This window comes from Mustela nivalis, assembly GCF_964662115.1.
Source record: "Mustela nivalis genome assembly, contig: HAP1_SCAFFOLD_854, whole genome shotgun sequence".
Taxonomy (NCBI): Eukaryota; Metazoa; Chordata; class Mammalia; order Carnivora; family Mustelidae; genus Mustela; species Mustela nivalis.
In genome coordinates, this window is record NW_028135810.1 from 207,627 (window position 1) to 224,827 (window position 17,201).

At 55.0% G+C, this 17,201-nt stretch overlaps 1 long non-coding RNA gene across 1 annotated transcript in view; it reads left to right on the forward strand.

Annotated features, from left to right (window-relative positions):
* Positions 1 to 1,151: 1,151 nt before the first annotated feature.
* Positions 1,152 to 17,201, forward strand: part of LOC309857536 — a 99,029-nt gene continuing 82,979 nt past the window's right edge. Inside the window, exon 1 of the long non-coding RNA XR_014307761.1 lies at positions 1,152 to 1,730. This is a non-coding gene — a long non-coding RNA (uncharacterized lncRNA). The remainder of the gene's footprint in view (positions 1,731 to 17,201) is intronic.

Below are 17,201 nucleotides of genomic sequence, written 5' to 3' on the forward strand. Positions count from 1 at the left end.
TTGGCATCTTGTCCATCTAAAGCTCTTTAGCATGCGTCAGACTCTTCCCGCGAGCGCCTCCTTCCAGCCCTTGGCAAACACCATTCTACTTTCTGTCCTTCGGAGTCCACTCTAGGTAGGTCCTAAGAGTGGAGTCCAAGTTGGTTATCTTCATGCATACTCCTCTCACTTAGCACACCCTCCTCAACGTTCGCCCACGGGGTGGCGCATGTCAATGTTTTTGTCCTCTTTAGCGAATGAATACTATCCCAACGTCTGTATATACAACATCTGTTCCTCCCTGGACAGATACTTGGATTGCGTTCATGGGTTAGCTTTTAGGAACCATGCTGCCATGAGAAGGTGTGCTCAGATAAGTCTCCAGGACCATACTATCCTGTTCATGAATGTGGGTACCTAGCACAGAAGGGCAAGTACTAAAACACATGGTAGTGCGAAAGTTGATTTTTTAAAAACGGTTTATTTATTCATTTGTCAGCGTGAGAAAGAGGCATGCAGAAGCAGGAGAAGTGGCAGGCAGAGCAGGCAGGGGAGAAGCAGGCTCCCGGCTGAGCAAGAAGCCCGATGTGGGACTCCATCCCAGGATCCTGAGACCTCAACAGACTGAGCCACCCAGGTGTCCCACTCAAGTTGATTTTTGTGAAGAGCTGTCATACTGATTTCACAAGCATGCCCTTAAACATTCCTACCACACCCAATCAGCAAGGTTCCTAATTCTCTTTATCTTTGCCATGGCTTGGTCTTTTCCTTTCTCCCGAGTGTTTTGTTTTGTTTTGTTTTGCTTTGTTGTGTTTTGTTTTGTTTTTCTTTTTCCATGGGGAGCCAACCTCATGGATTCATAAAGGTATCTCATTGCTTGCAATTTCCTTCCTTGCGTATAGCTTTGAGGTTATGTCTCTTGCCCATGTGTACATTCACACATCACATTTGACTTGTTTTTCTCTTGTTGTTGATGTTGTTGAGTTCCTGGGATCTCTAGATATTGTGGATATTGAGAACCTGCCAGATCCATGGTTTGCAAACATGCTTTCCCGACTTCTGGACTGTGCTTTCCCTTGGTTGATAACGTCATTCAAGTCACAAAGATTTTAAGTATCCTGAATGTCCAGGGTGTGAGTTTCCTTTTCTTTTCCATCCTGTGCCTTGCAGGTCGTATCCATGAAATCATTGCACAATCCTGTTTTGTGAAGGTGAGGAAGATGGATGCTGCGGCGCTCGGAATTCAGAGAGGAAACAGGATCGCTGGTGGAGGCAGGCAGCAGCAGGAACTGGAGACGCACAGGCCTAATGCTGGGGTCCTGACCAGATGCGATGGCGCGATGATAGGAATAGGTACCTTGGGCGAGCAGGAGCCGTGTACTGGAAATGGTACCCTGCCCATTTGGGGCACCACTGTGTGTGGTGATGGCAGCAGTGAGACATAGGACTGGACATGTCCCCAAGCTCAGCCCTTCTTCAAAGGGAGCCTTTTATTGCCACCTGCTCCAGTCCTGTTTGAAGGGTTTCTTAATCCGACGAGGGACATAGATTTATTCCACGACAAAGGGTGATGATAGTGGTGTGGTGACACCTGTCTCCGAGGAACTTCTCATCCCTCTATCATGAGCCACTGTGACAGGTGAGCCACTGTCTGGAGTCAGCCACCAAGAAGGGGTTCGAATGCCTCAAGGACACTGGGAACAACCTCCAAGAGGGACCAGTCTGTCATTGCCATGCTGAGCTGAATTCAGGTAAGACCTTTGTACCCTTGTTGTGTGTTCCCAGTTCATGGTCACGTAGTTCTGCAGGTTCTTCTATGGGAGAGAGGGCAGGGCCGTGTCTGAAGGGGAGCTGGAGAGCTCTGGCACGTCCACGACTGAGATGGAGACTTTGCCCCTAGTCATCCCTCAAGTGAACAAAGGGATGGATGTCATGCAGCATCCACCTTCCAGCCAGTACTATTCATGCCACCTTTCTGGAAAACTTGTAGTGAGGCCCTTGGAAAGGTTGGGGGGGGGGGCGCACCTGTAGTCACTCCTGTGGCACATAGGGATATTACCTGCTTGGGGTGAGTCACCTTGAAGAAAAAAAGGGTTTGCCCCCTGTCAAGAGTGCTCCGAAATGACTAGAAGGGCATGAGGACTGCAACTGGTGAAAGCCTGTTTGAAAAACTTCTTTAGGGCTGAAAGGGGTAGAATGTCCTGAGCATTGCCTTTTCGTGAATAGGCTATGTCATTTCCTTGCTTGAGGGAAGAAAAGAAATCATCCCGTATTTTCCACATTGAAAATCAAGGAAACACAGAACCTTGGATTGTATTTTGTTGTTGTTGTGGAAAGTCAGTAAGCCACCGTACAGTTCCTCATCAGCTTCCGAGGTAGTGCCCAGCTGTTCATCAGTTGCGTTTCAACCCCAGTGCTCATCCCATCGCATGCCCTCCTTTATGCTCCTGCCCGAATTGTCCCATACCCGCACCCACCTCCCCTCCAGCAACCCTCTGCTTGTTTCTTTGCTTTTTTTTTTTAATTTAATTTTTCTTTATTTTCAGGATAACAGTATTCATTATTTTTGCACCACCCCCAGTGCTCCGTGCAATCCGTGCCCTCTATAATACCCACCACCTGGTACCCCGACCTCCCACGCCCCCGCCCCTTCAAAACCCTCAGATTGTTTTCCAGAGTCTATAGTCTCTCAAGGTTCACCTCCCCTTCCAGTTTTCCCTAACTCCCTTCTCCTCTCTAACTCCCCATGTGCTCCCTGCTATTTGTTAGGCTCCTCTGCTTGTTTCTTAGAGAAGAGCCTCGCATCGTTTTTCTCCCTCTCTGGTGGCTTCCCATTCAGTTTTCCCTCCCTTCCCCTGTGATTATCAAATGGCTTCATGCATAGGTGGAACTTAAGACCCAGGGCAGGGGATCCCAGTGGGCTTTCTTTCAGTGAGGTTATTGTGTACCTTCCCATGTTTGGCCGCATTTCGCTTTTCCTGGGAACTGACCCATTCCAGTGATATGTGTCCATTGTGTGTGGGGGGACGGGGGTTCTTCATTCTTGCTCAGGGAGTTGGGATCCTGATGCTGGTGTCAGGAGAACCTCCTCTGTGTTCCTGTTCCACTGGTGCCCTTTGGGGCCTCCCTTTCCTTCTCTGGAAGACGATGAGAGATCCAGTTGTGCAATGTTTTCCAGAAGGCCCTTTAGCTCAGTCTTCCAGGGGCTAGAAATAGCCAGCTTTGGTTTAGTCCACCAAACACGGGGTAGCAATATTCCCTTCAACTACTCCATGAGGACACACAACCAAGGAGAATGGAAATACCAGAGGAGCGTAGCTCCAAGGGGACGTCGGTGAAATGCTTTTACGACAGCCAATATCATAGGAAGGTGTGTGTTTTCTGTGATCACAGAGGTGGGCACTGGCCTTTCCATATCAACAGATGTCACTTTTGTCTTTGGGCTCTTTCACTGATCTTTAAGGTGCATTCACGTACAGCCTGAGGAGACCTGATTGGGAAACTCTCAGAGCGTAATCTCATTTTGGTCTCCTAATACCCACCTTTCAAAGACAATTTTGAAAATACAGTCTAATGGACGTACAGTATTTTCGTCGTTTCAGTTGAAGAGTAGGGATTCAGGAATTCTGTATGTGACTCGGTGCTCAGCACAGTAAGTGTCTTCTTAATCCCCACCCCCTCTTCCACCCATCCGCCCACCTGGTTCCCAACAGTATGTTCCCTATATTTGAGCCGGTGTTTTTGATTGCCTCTGTTTCCTGATTCCTTTTATTCTTTTCTGTTTCTGAAAAGTCACACATGAATCAAAGCCCATGTTAACAAAACACCCACGGTTCGGTCCACAGTGGCTCCCAGGGTTCCCCATCCCTGCTCTGTACCTGCCTGTCTCTCCTCTGAGCGGTTGCTGAAAGGTTTCTGACCAAGGGAACATAGGGCAAGAGATGGTCTTTGACAGCTTCAAGCTTTCATGACCAAACCCGTTGTCACTTCCCTGGGACTCTCTTGTGTTCCATCGCTTTCTGCCCAGTATCCCGGAACTTCGCAAGCCAGCACTGGTGTTTCGAATGGCCTTGCACAGAGGCCACAGTGGAAGCAGCGTAGGAGTGCCCAGGCTACTAGGGAGAAAGGGACTCAAGCTCAGGATTTCGCTTCCACTGAACAAACTGTCTTTCCTGCCATCCTGCCTCCCTATACTCTGGAGGAGAAGAGGAGGAGAGGCCTGTGGGGGTGGACCAAGCCCTGCCTGGCTGTTGATCTTCCTGACAATCAAACACCTCTTTGTGGCTGCCAGACGGTTGCGCATCGATCTCTTCCTGGTGGTGAAAGAGAGGACGTTTTGTCCACTGGTCCGCTGGCAAGTTGTCTCTCCGTGTGCTCCGGGGACAGGTGGCCGGGGCATTAGCTGCGAGCATGCTGGAAGTGCAGAGTGTCAGGTCCCTCCCAGGGGTACTCAGTCGGAATCTGCCCTTTGCCGAGAAACCCTGGGCATCAGAGCCTGAGAGGGTCGTCCCCCCAAAAGCACTGTGGAATGTTCCACAGAGGGAGCGCTAATGGGCCACCTTGATCCACCAGTGGGGAAGGGGTGGTTGTTTCCTGGGCCCTTTGGGCCATTTCTCTCTGCCGAGAACCCCCTGAAGGGTTGATTCCCCAGTGGCCCTGGTGGGGATGGTCCTGGGAGAAAGGAAAGAACACCCCCCAGGCTGGGACTTAGAGTCGAGATGGAAGCTAAGCCTGCACCCAACAGCAGGAGCTCCAACTCGCCCAGGCTGAGCGACTGCTCAGGAGCTCTGTGTTGTGCTTTGGCTAGGTCCTTATGTGTCAGCTGATGGTATTGGGGATTTTTCTTGTGGTGCTGGATCCTGTCTTCTTAGATTCCCTGGCGCTGTATCTGCAAGGTTGGGGACCCTTGGCGTGTCCTTTTGCTTCCATGTAATTTTGGACATCCTCTTTGGATTCCGGGTTGACCCAGTGCTGGTTGGGTAGCATGTAATTGAACTTCCATGGATTCGTGGTCTCTCCAGGGTTGCTCTTAGGGTTCATTTGGCGTTCCGTAGCATCGTGCTGAGAAAAGATGCGTGGGATGATATCCATCTTTTGGAGTTTGTTGAGACTTGGGTTGTGCCCTAACGTGTGATCTACTCTGGAGAATGTTCCATGTGCACTGGAAATCCAGCACTGCGGATGCTGCGGTTTCAGGGTGGAAGGTTCTGCATCTACGTGTTGAAACGGGTGCATCCCTCAAAGCCATAGATTCCCTGTTGATTGTCAGTTTGGATCCTGTGTCCATTAGCAGATGTGGGGTGTTAGAGTCCCCCACTGCATGGTACGGCTGTCAAAGGTGACTTTATGTTTGTTATGCACTGTTGGATGCCTTTGGGTGCTCCCATGGTGCGTGTCTACATATTTCGAGATGTTCTCTCCTATTACATGGCCTCCCTTGCGAGGAAGTAGTGTCCTTCTCTGTGGCTTCGTACCTCCCCCCTTTGGTTCAGAGTCTGTTGTGTCTGGAGAGAAGGATTCCTACCCTTGCTTCGTTTCGCATCCATTTGCATGATAGACGCTTCTCCCCTGCTCACATTCCATGTGTGTGTTGGTCTACCGCGTCAGGCGAGTTCCCCATTTCAGACAAGTGAGTGGAACATGGGTGTGTCACCTGGTGGATGATGGAGACCAGGGACTTCAGAACCACCTGGACCTGACAGTGCCCTTGGCCAGCCAGGAGAGTGTGGGGTTTCTCTGGTCAAGGATCTGAACCTTTATCCTGGCAAGGGAGAACCAATCTCTGCTCCATCAGGCCCCAGCCAGGGAGCAGTGGCTACCATGGACCTGACCAAGAGGGTCAGGGGCCTGAAGGGCCCCACGGCCTTGCCAAGAACTGCGTAAGGAAATGCAGGATGGCTGGACATCCTAGCTCCTAGGTCAGCATAGACGTGAATAGAGCCAGAGACACCTCCCAGTTTCTTTCGTTTTTCTCCAGCCTCACCCAAAAGAAGCAGGGAAAAGGAATCCAGAGATCCTGGATAAGGATCCCAGGGGGATTCCAGTCTTGGTAAAGGGTGAACCTGGAGAGCCTCTAGGGAAACTGAGGACGGGACGTCCTGCCTGCCCTTCTTCCATTTACAAAATATCTTCCTCAGATTTTGGAGCTTCCACAGGCAGGGTTGAATCTCTTTGCATGTGTTTTCCCTACATCGTGCTGATGCAATTCAGGAGACTGAACTCGACAACCGTCAGTCCCAAATACTGGGTCCAAACCCGCACAAACACACGCACACGTAGCATATCCCCAAGGAAGCGAGACATCGTCCTCCTTGCTTTAGAGGGTAGAGTAGCAGCCCCTCTCCTGGGCAGCACATAGTTCTGGGGAGGGGAAGGAACTCTCCAGGACTCGCCTGGTCAGGGTTTGTTGCCTTCCTGGGGAAGGACCTGCAACGTCTCCATCTCAGGGGTCCTGAGGGCTGTGTCTGCTGTTTGCCCAGATGCCTGACACAGAAATGAACCTGTCCTCTGAGGAAACGGCATTGGGAGGTGCCACCAGTAATGAGTAGTGCCACCAGAAGTGAGGAGGGCTGGCTCCTCTCCTTTCTGCCCCATTGAATAGCTGCTGACTCTGTAAGATTTCTGGGTTCAGGAATGAAGAAGAGAGTCTGTACACGTTGTACATTACCGTAGGAAATAAAAGAACCAAACGCACACGTGGGCAGGTAGAGGAGAAAATAAAAACCTTTATTATTATTATTATTATTATTATTATTATTATTATTACTACTACTACTACTACTACTATTATTATTTGGGTAAGAAAACTTTAATCCCAAGGGTTCTCATTCCTTTTTGTTGTTGTGGTGGTGGTGGTTGTGGTTAAATAACAACCCTTTAATTATATTCAATATTGCCCCTTCCAGAACAAGTAATTCTGTAGGGGAGAGGAAGGGGTGTTGAGCAGCGGATGGGGCTCGTGCACCACAAGTAGCCCAGGGGCCGAGGGGCAATCCTTGGCTCAGCCAGTGTGCACGGGTTCAGGTCTGATGGTGGCTGTAGCCAGTGGTCCTGGTGCTTGTGTTCTGCTGGCCAGCTAGGACCGCGGCTCCAGCTGGCATGACAGGTTGTAGCTAAGGACAGAGGGACACCTGTGAGTTGAGCAGCAGCTGGCATTCAGGAGTCCCTCCCAGGGTTTTCCCACAGCTGGTGTCTGGCTGCCCAGGGAGCCCTAGAAGGAGGATCCCAGGCGGGGCCAGCAGAAAGAGTCCACCCCGACGTCGCCTGACCCAGCTCCTGAGTGGGCCTCACCTGTCCTCCTCGCTGAGCCGCTCCACAGCCCAGAACCAGGCCGTGAATGGATGCTGGGGCTCTAGGCAGTAATTCTCTGCCGCCGCCTGGAGCAGCATGATGTCCGTGAGGACTCGGTATTCCTGGGCCGGGACAGAGGCACAGGATGCACCCTGAGCCTGGGTGGGGAAGCTACAGGGCCAGGTGAGGGCCGAGCAGCGGGACAGGGGTCGGGTCCTGGGTCTTGGCTCACATGACCACCCTCCTGCATGCAACTTCGTCTGGTCCCAAACTGTTCTCAGAGGCTAGTAGAATTAGCCCCTCCTCCATCAAGGGAAGTTCTCCTTGATGCCCTTGTGGATCCCTACTGACTGACTCGATGGGTCTTGCACTTCATTCTTAGCAACCTGTCCCAGGAAATGGGAGATGGAGGGGAGTGGATGGAGCCAAGCAATGTTCTTCCCAGGGGCGTCTCTGATAGGGTCTGCCTGCCCTTCCCTACAGCCAGGGCTACGTATGCTCACCTTATTCTTTTTGCGGTGGTTGATCTCATTGCCCTGGAAAGTAGACAACCATTGTCCTTCAGAAAGAGGCCCCCGGTCAGTCCTAGCACCTTACACCCACCCGTTCTGAGGCTGCGCGTAGGCCAGGACCCCGGAGGGGGCCGCCAAGCCACACACACAATGAGACTGGGGTTAGGGCAAGCCCTGGGGTCCAGAGGAAGGAAGACTGGGGGATGGTGAAAGGGCTCCCGGTCAGCACCCTGCAGCACAACACTCTGTGGTGACTGAAGGGAGCGGCAGACGCCTCAGGCAGGCAGGATCTGCTGGGCTCCTGAAGTGTGGCTGATGTGCAGGGTCCTGACTTCACTGTCCCCGACAGGCAAGGTCTGAGGGAGAGGCTGCAGCCCATGCACACAGAGCGCATGCAGCTTCACCTTCAGGATGCGCTGGTGCTTCCCCAGTCTTGGGCCACCCGTCTGGGTGCAGACTCCCTTCCCTCAGCACTGAGATGGGCGCAGACTCCCTTCCCTCAGCACTGAGATGGGCAAGAGATGCCAGTTCTTAGGGGCGGCTGTGAGGCTGTGGGGAAGGGAGGTCTCCGAAGGACTCAGAGCTCAGGGCTCAGTCCGGGGACTCTCTGCTCCCTGTCCTCAGGACTCTGGTCCCTCCTCCACAATCCTCAGGCTCACCCACCTCCAGGTAGTCCTCCATTGCTGTATCAAGCACCACCAGGTCGGAGAGGAAAGTGCCAAGGTATGGGACGACACCCTGTGTCATGAGGGGTAGGTTTGGGATGAGTCCCTGCTGTCTGGTGCCCACAGGGGCCCTCCCCGAAAAGACTTCAGCGTCCTGGCCCACCCCACTTTCCCACATGGAAAAGGGCCTAGGACCCTTAGTTGCTTCCCCTGGATTCGCTTTCCCCTCACCCTCCCAGAACATCAGACTCCTCCTAATCCCCTCCAGGGCCTGCTTTTTGAAATTCAAAAAACCCCCTGGCTATGGAGCCCCGGGCCCCTCCCCAGCCCCAAATCCATTCTCTACCCAGCCTGCTAGACTCCTTCCTCCTGGTCCCCAGGAAAGAAGACATTGAGCAACTGTGGCGGCAGGCAGGAGGTGGAGCTGGAGTGGCAGGTCCCACCTGTCCTGATCTGGACGCTTCTAGCCCTCAGGGAGGAGCCCCTCTCCCCTGGCCTTGGAGGCCCTGTCCCTCAGGCACACTCACCTTCTTGGGCAGCCCCTTCCGCGCTCTCTGCAGCTGCCTCACCAGGCTGGCCAGTTTGTTCGAGGGCCGCTTCTAGAGGGCCAAGGACAAGATCCTTGAGAGCAGAATAGCCTCAGTCCCCTTGCGCCCACCGTCTTGGACTGCAGACCCTAGACGTCCGACCTACGTCTGCTGATACTGACGCTCCATTCCCCTGAAGCATGCCACGAGTCCTTCTAGAACAATCTCAGCTCCCCCATTCAGTCCATGGGGGACCTGGAGCTTGGAGCCTGGCCTCCCTGAGCCTGTTTTCCCATGGGCAGAAGGGGGAACTCCACCTACCTCCTGCGGTCTCCTGAGCACTCAGGATCCTCTTAGGATCATCATTTTTGTGGCCCACAACCCATCCCCACCCCATCTGTGAGCAGGGGCCTGTCCTCTGGGCTGTCCGCGTTCATGTGGGCCCCCATGTGGACCTTCTCGATGGATGGACACAGAGAGACCTGAAATCTAGCCTAGGGAGTCTGGATGGGCAGCACCCGCTTGTCCCAGCCCCAGGGGGAATCTTCAGCCCAGGCTGTCAGCACATTCCTGCCAAAGGCTTCTGCTCCCCGAGGAATGCTTCAGGCCATTCCCTACTTCATCCACACAGGATCACGCCTCCTCCCACCCCTCTCCTGTCCTTGGAGCCCTGCACCTCCCGTGCTACCTTGATGAGTAGTTCCCTGCCCTGGGGGTTGCCTTCTGTGCAGAGCTGTTGGAATGTTCGGAAGCTCTTCCTGAAGAGAGGGAAAGAAGTTAGGCTCAGGGGAGTCCTAACGTGGCAGGGTAGAGTGCGAGTCCCTTTTCTTGGAGCAGCCCCGCATGTCCACGGGGCTGGCTGAGGGTTTGCTCTGGGCTGCTCTGAGCACTGGGGTCTTCGTAGGACATGGGAGGGCGTTCTCCTGGGCGTCCCCCTGGGCGTCCCTTCCCAGCTTAATTGAACAGCTCGGTTTGGGTGGGGTTCTGGCTGAACCATGGGCAGAGACTTCAGTGGCTGCCAAGTCACCACGTGGAAATATGGAATTCAGCTGAGGCCAGGGTGGGGCATGGAGGACATTGGATTTCTCAAGCAGGAGGCCTGGTGGCCTGTTCCCCAGGAAGGCTGAGAGGAGCAGCCCCGGGCCCAGGTCCTTTGGTCAGGGTTTGCTGCCTCCCAGGAGGTCCAAGCTGACTGAGGGGGGCAAAGGACAGGCCTGTGGGAGATCCCGCCTCCATCCTGGCCCCTCCTGCAGAGAAGCCTCCTCACCTGGAGACGTTGTCCCATGTCCTCTGCAGGCGGTGGATGGAGGCACTCTGCAGAGCCGCCAGGATGGCACGCAGGGAGGAGTAGTTCCCTAGGATCTGACAGGCCTGGGGGAGGGAGGAGAAGGAGCTGTCAGTGGGAGAGCAGGAGCCCCAGATGCTCGAGAGCTTTAGTGCCCCCCTCGGTTTAGGGCTCCCCCACGGGTGAAGCTGATGTCCAGGGAGCTGCAGAAGGGCACAGGTCAGCCCTAAAGAGGAACACTGCTGGCGAGAGGGAGGATTTTCCCTCACTGCAAAGGAGGCGTCACGTGGGAACTGAGCGTCCCAACGTTGGGCCATGCCCCCGGGAGGAAGAGCCTAGGGACCACAGGCCTTAGAGCAGGGCCTTCAGCCCTGAGAAGGGAGCGAGACAGAAGAGCAGTTCCCGAGGCTCAGGCGAGCCTCAGGGAGCTGGGCCTCCCACAGCATACCTTGGCCACCCGGATCCAGTGGCCCACCACCACGGCCCTGTCCCGGGCTGTCATGCTTGGGTCGCCAAGGCACGTGGTGACGATGCAGCTGGCCACAGCATTGAAGTGGGCGATGGTGGCCCGGACTGTGGGTGCCAGGTGCTCGTTGCCAGGCCTGTTCCTCCGGGACCAGACGGAGCCCAGGCACTGATGGGGCACCACCTTCTTGAACAGCTCCTAGGGGACAGGGGGAGGTGTGTTGAGCCCCACACATGTTTACCCATGCAAGACTCATGTCCTCGGGAGGGGTCCCAGGTCAGAGCTGGAGCTCAGGAGGCTGCGAATGTGGCCGGAGCCTGCTTAGAGAGCCTGCATTTCATGCCCCTCTTCTTCTCCGAGGGAAGCCAGTGCGGGATGCCCCAGGAGCCAAGAGAGGCAAGGGAAGGGAGGAAGGCGTGTGCACCCTGATCATTCCATGTCCAGGGGGCCGCACCAGGTGGTGCTCCCAAGGGGGCATCTCCTCCTCCAAATGCTCATCCCTGCGGTCCCTGTCTCCTTACAGGTGCCCATTGTCACCTGGTGGCTGAAAGCATGGCTTTCCGTGTCTAGCCTGTCCTTCAGGACGCATCAGATGCCTAAGCCAGGTTGATGGTGCTCAGGCTCCCAGGCAGATGGGTGGGCGACCCATGGACGGGATTGCACACAGGGAGCTGCCCTCCTCCCCGCGGGGGACCAGAGCCTTCCCATTTACGGGCTCTCGCTTCTGAGTCATTGCATCTGCGTGGTACCTCTGCCTCAGTCCTTCTCAGTGCCTGTCTCCACAGTCCGCAGCTGGACAGTGAAAGCTCAGGTCTAAAAACCCTGATGGGTTTCCCCGGTCGGTTAGGGCTGCAGCTGAGATCTGGCCCTATATCCTAGGAGTCCACATCAGGGAAAAGCCGGTATAGGGCAGCGGAGAGCAGAAGAAAAGCCGGCCCTGCCCTCCTACCCTGGGGGCCCAGCTGCTCACCGCATCCATGTAGGTGAGCTGCTCTGCCACCAGCTTGGGAGGGAAGTCCAGGAGGTCAGGCTCCTTCTCTTTGAGCCGCTTCTTGGGTTGGCAGGATGCCTCTGCAGCTGGAGTGGGCTCAGTGGCACCTGCGACAGCTGGCGTGCAAACTCCCAGGCAAGCCGATGGCCCAGCCGTCTGTGCCTCAGGACCCGGCGACCATCCGTAACCTAGGAGCCCCTGTTCCAGTTCTGGAGCAGCCGGTGGAGGGGAGGCTGGCTCGGACCCTGAAGGTGATGGCTGATGCAGAGCCAGGGTTGCCTCTCGCTCCATGGGAGGCTCTTTGGCCGGCTCAGCTGCTGGAACGCGTCGCATAGCGGACACGGGGGTGGGAGTAAGGGGAATGATTCAGCCACATCACTGACACTCCATGTGCCTTTCCCTGAACAGGACGGATCCCATGGCCTTTCAAGGAATACCCAGCCCATGAGCCCCATCCCAGATGGCCTTCCCAGCTTGCAATGCCCCTTACCCTCCGCCTCAGCCTCTGTGAGCTGCAGAAGTTCCCGCTGCCTCAGCGGAACGGGGGCATGGGTGTTTAGGTCCCGGTCATGCCACGTGACGTGCACATAGGCCCCCTTGACCTCCACATGGGCAGTGTGCAGGGACTGCCCGATATCCTGCCGTGTCTGCTCAGGCCAGGTTCCCAAGATGGGACACAGAGTGCTGGGGAAAGTCAAATGTGGGGCAGAGTCAGAGACCTGGCCTTCCCTTCCTTTTCCACGCTACTCCCACAGCACCATCCTTTCGGTGTGGGCCCCACAGAATGGCGCCAGCCCACTTGCAACCCCTCTGGAGCTGTCCTTGCTGACTGCTGACCACGTGGGATGAGGGAGGGACCTCCCATAGGTCTGTCCTTTGGCCCCTCAGTCATGCATCCTCCCTGCAGACCAGTGTCTGGGCTTTGGTTGGAGGCCGACGGGTGAGTGGTCCGGTCCCCACCCTTTCTGTCCTTGGCCCCACTTGTGGTGGTCAGCGGAGGTGGATATGGATAGGGGCAGGCGGAGCAAGAATGGACCATCCAAGGGATGGCTGTTGTAGGCACCAACTCAGCCCACAATGGGCTCTGCTTCCCAGAGTGCTTGGCATCCCGTCCACACCTCTCTCGGACTCTTTGGCCTCTTCAGAGGAAGCTGCCCCACTAAGCTCTCCCATGGAAATCGAGAGTCCTGGGAGATCCATGGTTCTGAACATCCCTCGCCAGCAACATCCCCTGTCGCCTCCCACCCTGCTCTGTGGAGGCAGCAGGACCTCCTCTGGCACCCAAAGACCTATCCTGTTCTTCCTTGATCGTAGAGTGCATCCTCGTGGTCCCAAGAGAGGTGGATCCATTCATCCCTAGAGTAGGTCACAGAGATGCCCCATCTGATGAACGCTAGACATGCGTGCTTAGGATGTGGAGAGTGCCTATGTGACCCTGGACCGAGAATGGAGACCCAGACATTGTCTCTACGTTACCCATTCACTGCTCTTGGTGACTAGAGAGAGCCTGCATTCCTAGGTGCTTAAGAGCCATGATTGAATGAAATCATCCCAAACAGGACTTTGCAAATCCTGAGTGGCCCTTGGGCTGCTCTGCCTGCTCCCAGTGTCCCCTCGACCTGGGCACATAAAGGACCACAGTCAGGACCAGCTAGATGGCATCTCAGAGGTCCTTTGCCAATAGGAAAGCTGCCAGCTTTCCGTTTCCTTTCTCTAGACCCAGAAGGACCACAGGCCTGTGAGGGTTGAGCCTGAACGCGTCTTCCCTGGAGAGGGAAATGTTCAGCGCGAAGACGCCCAGCATGTCCAGCAGCCCTTTCTGCAGAGCCGGGCCCCAGAGAGGCGCGTGCCATGTTTCCTCCCATGACTCCCTGCAGTCGCCCTACGAGGTTCATCCTCTTAGCACCTCCACTTTTCCGGACAGGAGAGGGAAAGTCAGAGAGGTGCAGTGACATTCCCAAGTCCTACAACTAGTAGACGGAAGGCTCCCCCTTGTGCTGGCTATGAGGTGGGCACTCACCGAGGGAACTGGTGATCCCGGACCTGCCGGGCTGACGGGAACATCTGATAGATGGAGAACATGGTGGTGACGATTGAGAGGCTTCTATCCGGGAAGGATAGCAGCAGGGAATGTCTCCATCTCTGCACTGTGCCTTGTTTGAGCTCCAGCATCGTGCAGGCCTCGTCCGGGGACAGGGATGATGCCTTTTCCAGCAGGCAGACAAGGGGGCGGGGTGGGGAGCAACATAGTCAGCTTCAACGCCGTGAAGCCCCAGGAAGAGCAGGGTCTGGAGCTCAGACTGCATCCTCCCATCCCTTTGGGAACTTGGGCAAGACGACGAGGGACTTGTGTGCCCACCCAGAAAAAAGGTTCTTGGCTGAAAACCTAAAACCAACCTCCAAAGGACCCATCTAGGCTTAAATGTACTGGTGACTTCAACATGTGTGGTTCGCTGGACAGCAATAGCCTGTCTGTCTCTTCCTAGCCCGTATGAAGATCTGTATGTGTATGCCATGGAGTCATGAGGAAGGAGCCCTACTGTTGAGAGGAGAAAAGAGAGGTTGAGAATCTCCAAGCCTGCTCAAGGTCATCCGCGTTGGGTCTGAGATCTGTCCAAAGCATGGGCTACATGGCATTTCGCCTATGCTGATGCGGTTTGGCCTGTTGCTGTCAGGGGCAGAAAGGTTCAGGGGGAAACCACCTTCCTTGGCAGGCCCCAGGGCAGCCAGTTGTGTCTAGTCTGGGCTGTGGGCTGGCCCCGGTCATCTCTGGGTCCTGAGACTGGCCATGAACCTGGGCCCGTTCTCACCCCAGACCAGGACTGGATGTTGTTGGTGGCCTGAGGTCCCTGCTGCTTGTCAAGGGAGATGGAGTAGCTGAAGCCTTGCAGCAGCTCATGCCAGAGCCAGCTACCTGGGCCAGGAGGCATCGGAGGCCTTCCACCCAATCTTTGGGTCTACGGTCTGGCAGATGGAGTGACCCAAATCATCTGTGAGGACCCTTGAGGTGCCCTTTCCTTGCAGCATTGCTGGAATGGCAAGCAGTTTGAGTCACGTCAAGTTCCAGCAGCAATGCTAGACCGAGTCACTGTAGCAGACCACGTCCTTTAGAAAGGGGGACTGTGAGGACCTAGAGGGAAAGAGCCTGTGAGCTGGTGGACCTCCTAGGATTCGATGTGTTCTGAGAGTTGATACATTCCAGAAAGACCTGTAGAATGGCTTGATCCCACCGGCCCTTTTGTAGGTTCAATCACCCTATCTGGTATGAGGATTTAGAAGGGCGTGGGCCAGTTCTCCAGAACCCAGCTGGGTTCTCCACTTGTTAGCTGGCATGAGTAGGGAAAATCGTAAAACCCGTGGGAAAAGGCCAAGATACTCATGGCTTTGTGAAAAGCAACACAAGGCCAGAGGAAAGAAATCAAAACAACTTCCCCCCATGCCACGGAAAGCATTCACTCTATTCTCTACCAGTCCCATGTAGGTGAAGAGTGTCTTCCTCCCTTACTTACCCATAGGTGTGGCATATGTGCGGAGGTGTGGGTTACTCTGGGGTGGGGCCGGTGGAATAGTCAAGTGGAAACACTCTGGGAAGGCCCCAGGTTTGTCCCCATCGTTGCATGGGGGCCCTGGGTGTGGAGGAGCTTCTTCCTATTCTCACCTCAGAGCAGCACTGATCCTGGGTGGCCTGGGACACCTGACCCTTGTCCAGCGAGTTGGAGTCGTTGAAGTCCCCAGCCAGCTCATTCACAGTCTCTGGGGTGCAGCTCTGAAAAGGCAGTGCCCCATAGACACAGGGCCAAGAGCCATTAGCAGCCTCCTGGAACATTGCCACCAGGGGACACCCCCACTAGACATCGTGTTCTCCAGTTCAGGCTAAGAGGGATGGCTGAAAAGACATTGAGCAAGGACGTAGCCAGAGGACACTCTAAGGCTCATGACTACCATGAGCCTTATCATTGTGTCACCCTCCCCTTTTCATCCAGCCTGCTATGACCTGGGGTATGAACATGACAGATGGGTCCAGCCTCCAACACCAGGCAGCTTGCTTCTGCCCAGGAAGGGCATATCCCTCATCCCCTGTCCCCACTTCTACAAACACACACACACACACACACACACACACAAACAGGGAGAGAGAGAGAGAGAGAGAGATGCGCTCCCACACAGTAAGGGACAGTGGTGTGTGCCCGCTGAGGTGGGACCACAGTTGTTGCCCACTCTCCAGTGGGCTGCCCCGAGCTGCCTTGTGTTACCTGTTGGTGTCTCCGGCCCCATGACCAGAAGCTTCGGAAAAGAGGGCTGAAGCACTGTCTGCAACTGCAGTCATGTCTCTGGCTCTGGGCTCCTGTGGGCCCAGCACCCCTGGAAGTAGGAAGACAACAACTGAACATGGTGTTCTGTCGAAGGTCTCCACTCAAGTGTGCTGGAGAGCAGGTTGCCCTTTGAAAGTGGGTGCCTGGTTGCCAGAGTTCTAAGTTCAGTTGGGGCCTATCATGAAGAATATGAGGTCACGCTTTCAGGATTCTAATACCTGGGGCCCTTCCTAAAGTCACCCCCTCTCTGCAGCCCCTTCACTTGGCTCTTGACCTCTCTTCCCCGGGACTGTACACAATGAGCCAAAAGTGCCAGAGGCACCATGCTCTGGAATTGGCACTCAGGTCCTCCCTTTCAGGAGACAGAGCTGAAGTCAGACGTTTGTTCTCTGTCCTTTCCCACTCCTGTGTCCTCAGTCATTGTGTGTCTCCCCTAGTGCCCACATTCCCAACCTGCATAGTGGGGACCAGGGAGAATCTAGTTCCTTGGGACATCTTAGGGTGTATGTAGACCGTATTTGTGGTATGTGTGCGACGGTGTCACGGGAAATCAGAGGCACACATAGAAGGCCAGATGAATTGCAGGAAGGGGTGGGACGTGGCCTGGAGGAACGCTGCGAGGAGGCCTGGGTCCCGGCTTTGTGTCGTTTTGGAACCGTCCCTTTCCCTCTTGGCGTCATTATAATGGGGCACCATGATGGGGTGGAAATGCACGAAGATGCAGACTTTGTCATCCTCGGTAGTGAAACGGTTCAGTTGTTTCCCACATAGCTTTAGAAGGAGACCTCTTTCCCTCGTTCTGGTATATGAGGGGAGCAGCCTTCACAGTGGCTCCCAGGGATCCTGACCTGTGGTGGAGGCATCACTCTGCAAGCTCTGGGTGGTTAGCGAGTGGCTTCTGAGCCACGCGATGTACTTACTCAACGTGATGAAATAGCATGCCTCGTGTTTCTCTAGATGTCAGGCAAGGAGTTTCGCACTTCCTAGTTTCTTTGCTCATGGTCCACTTCTCCCTTGTTCCCCTTTTCTTCTCGGAATCTGAAGCGAAAAACATGCCCAGATGGTTGGCGCTGCCATCTATCGAGGCTCACAGTGCCAGGATCGGAGGCAGTGGCAAGGCCAACATGCGCCCAGAAACTCAGATTCTGAGTTGAATGGCTCCCCGAATGATGG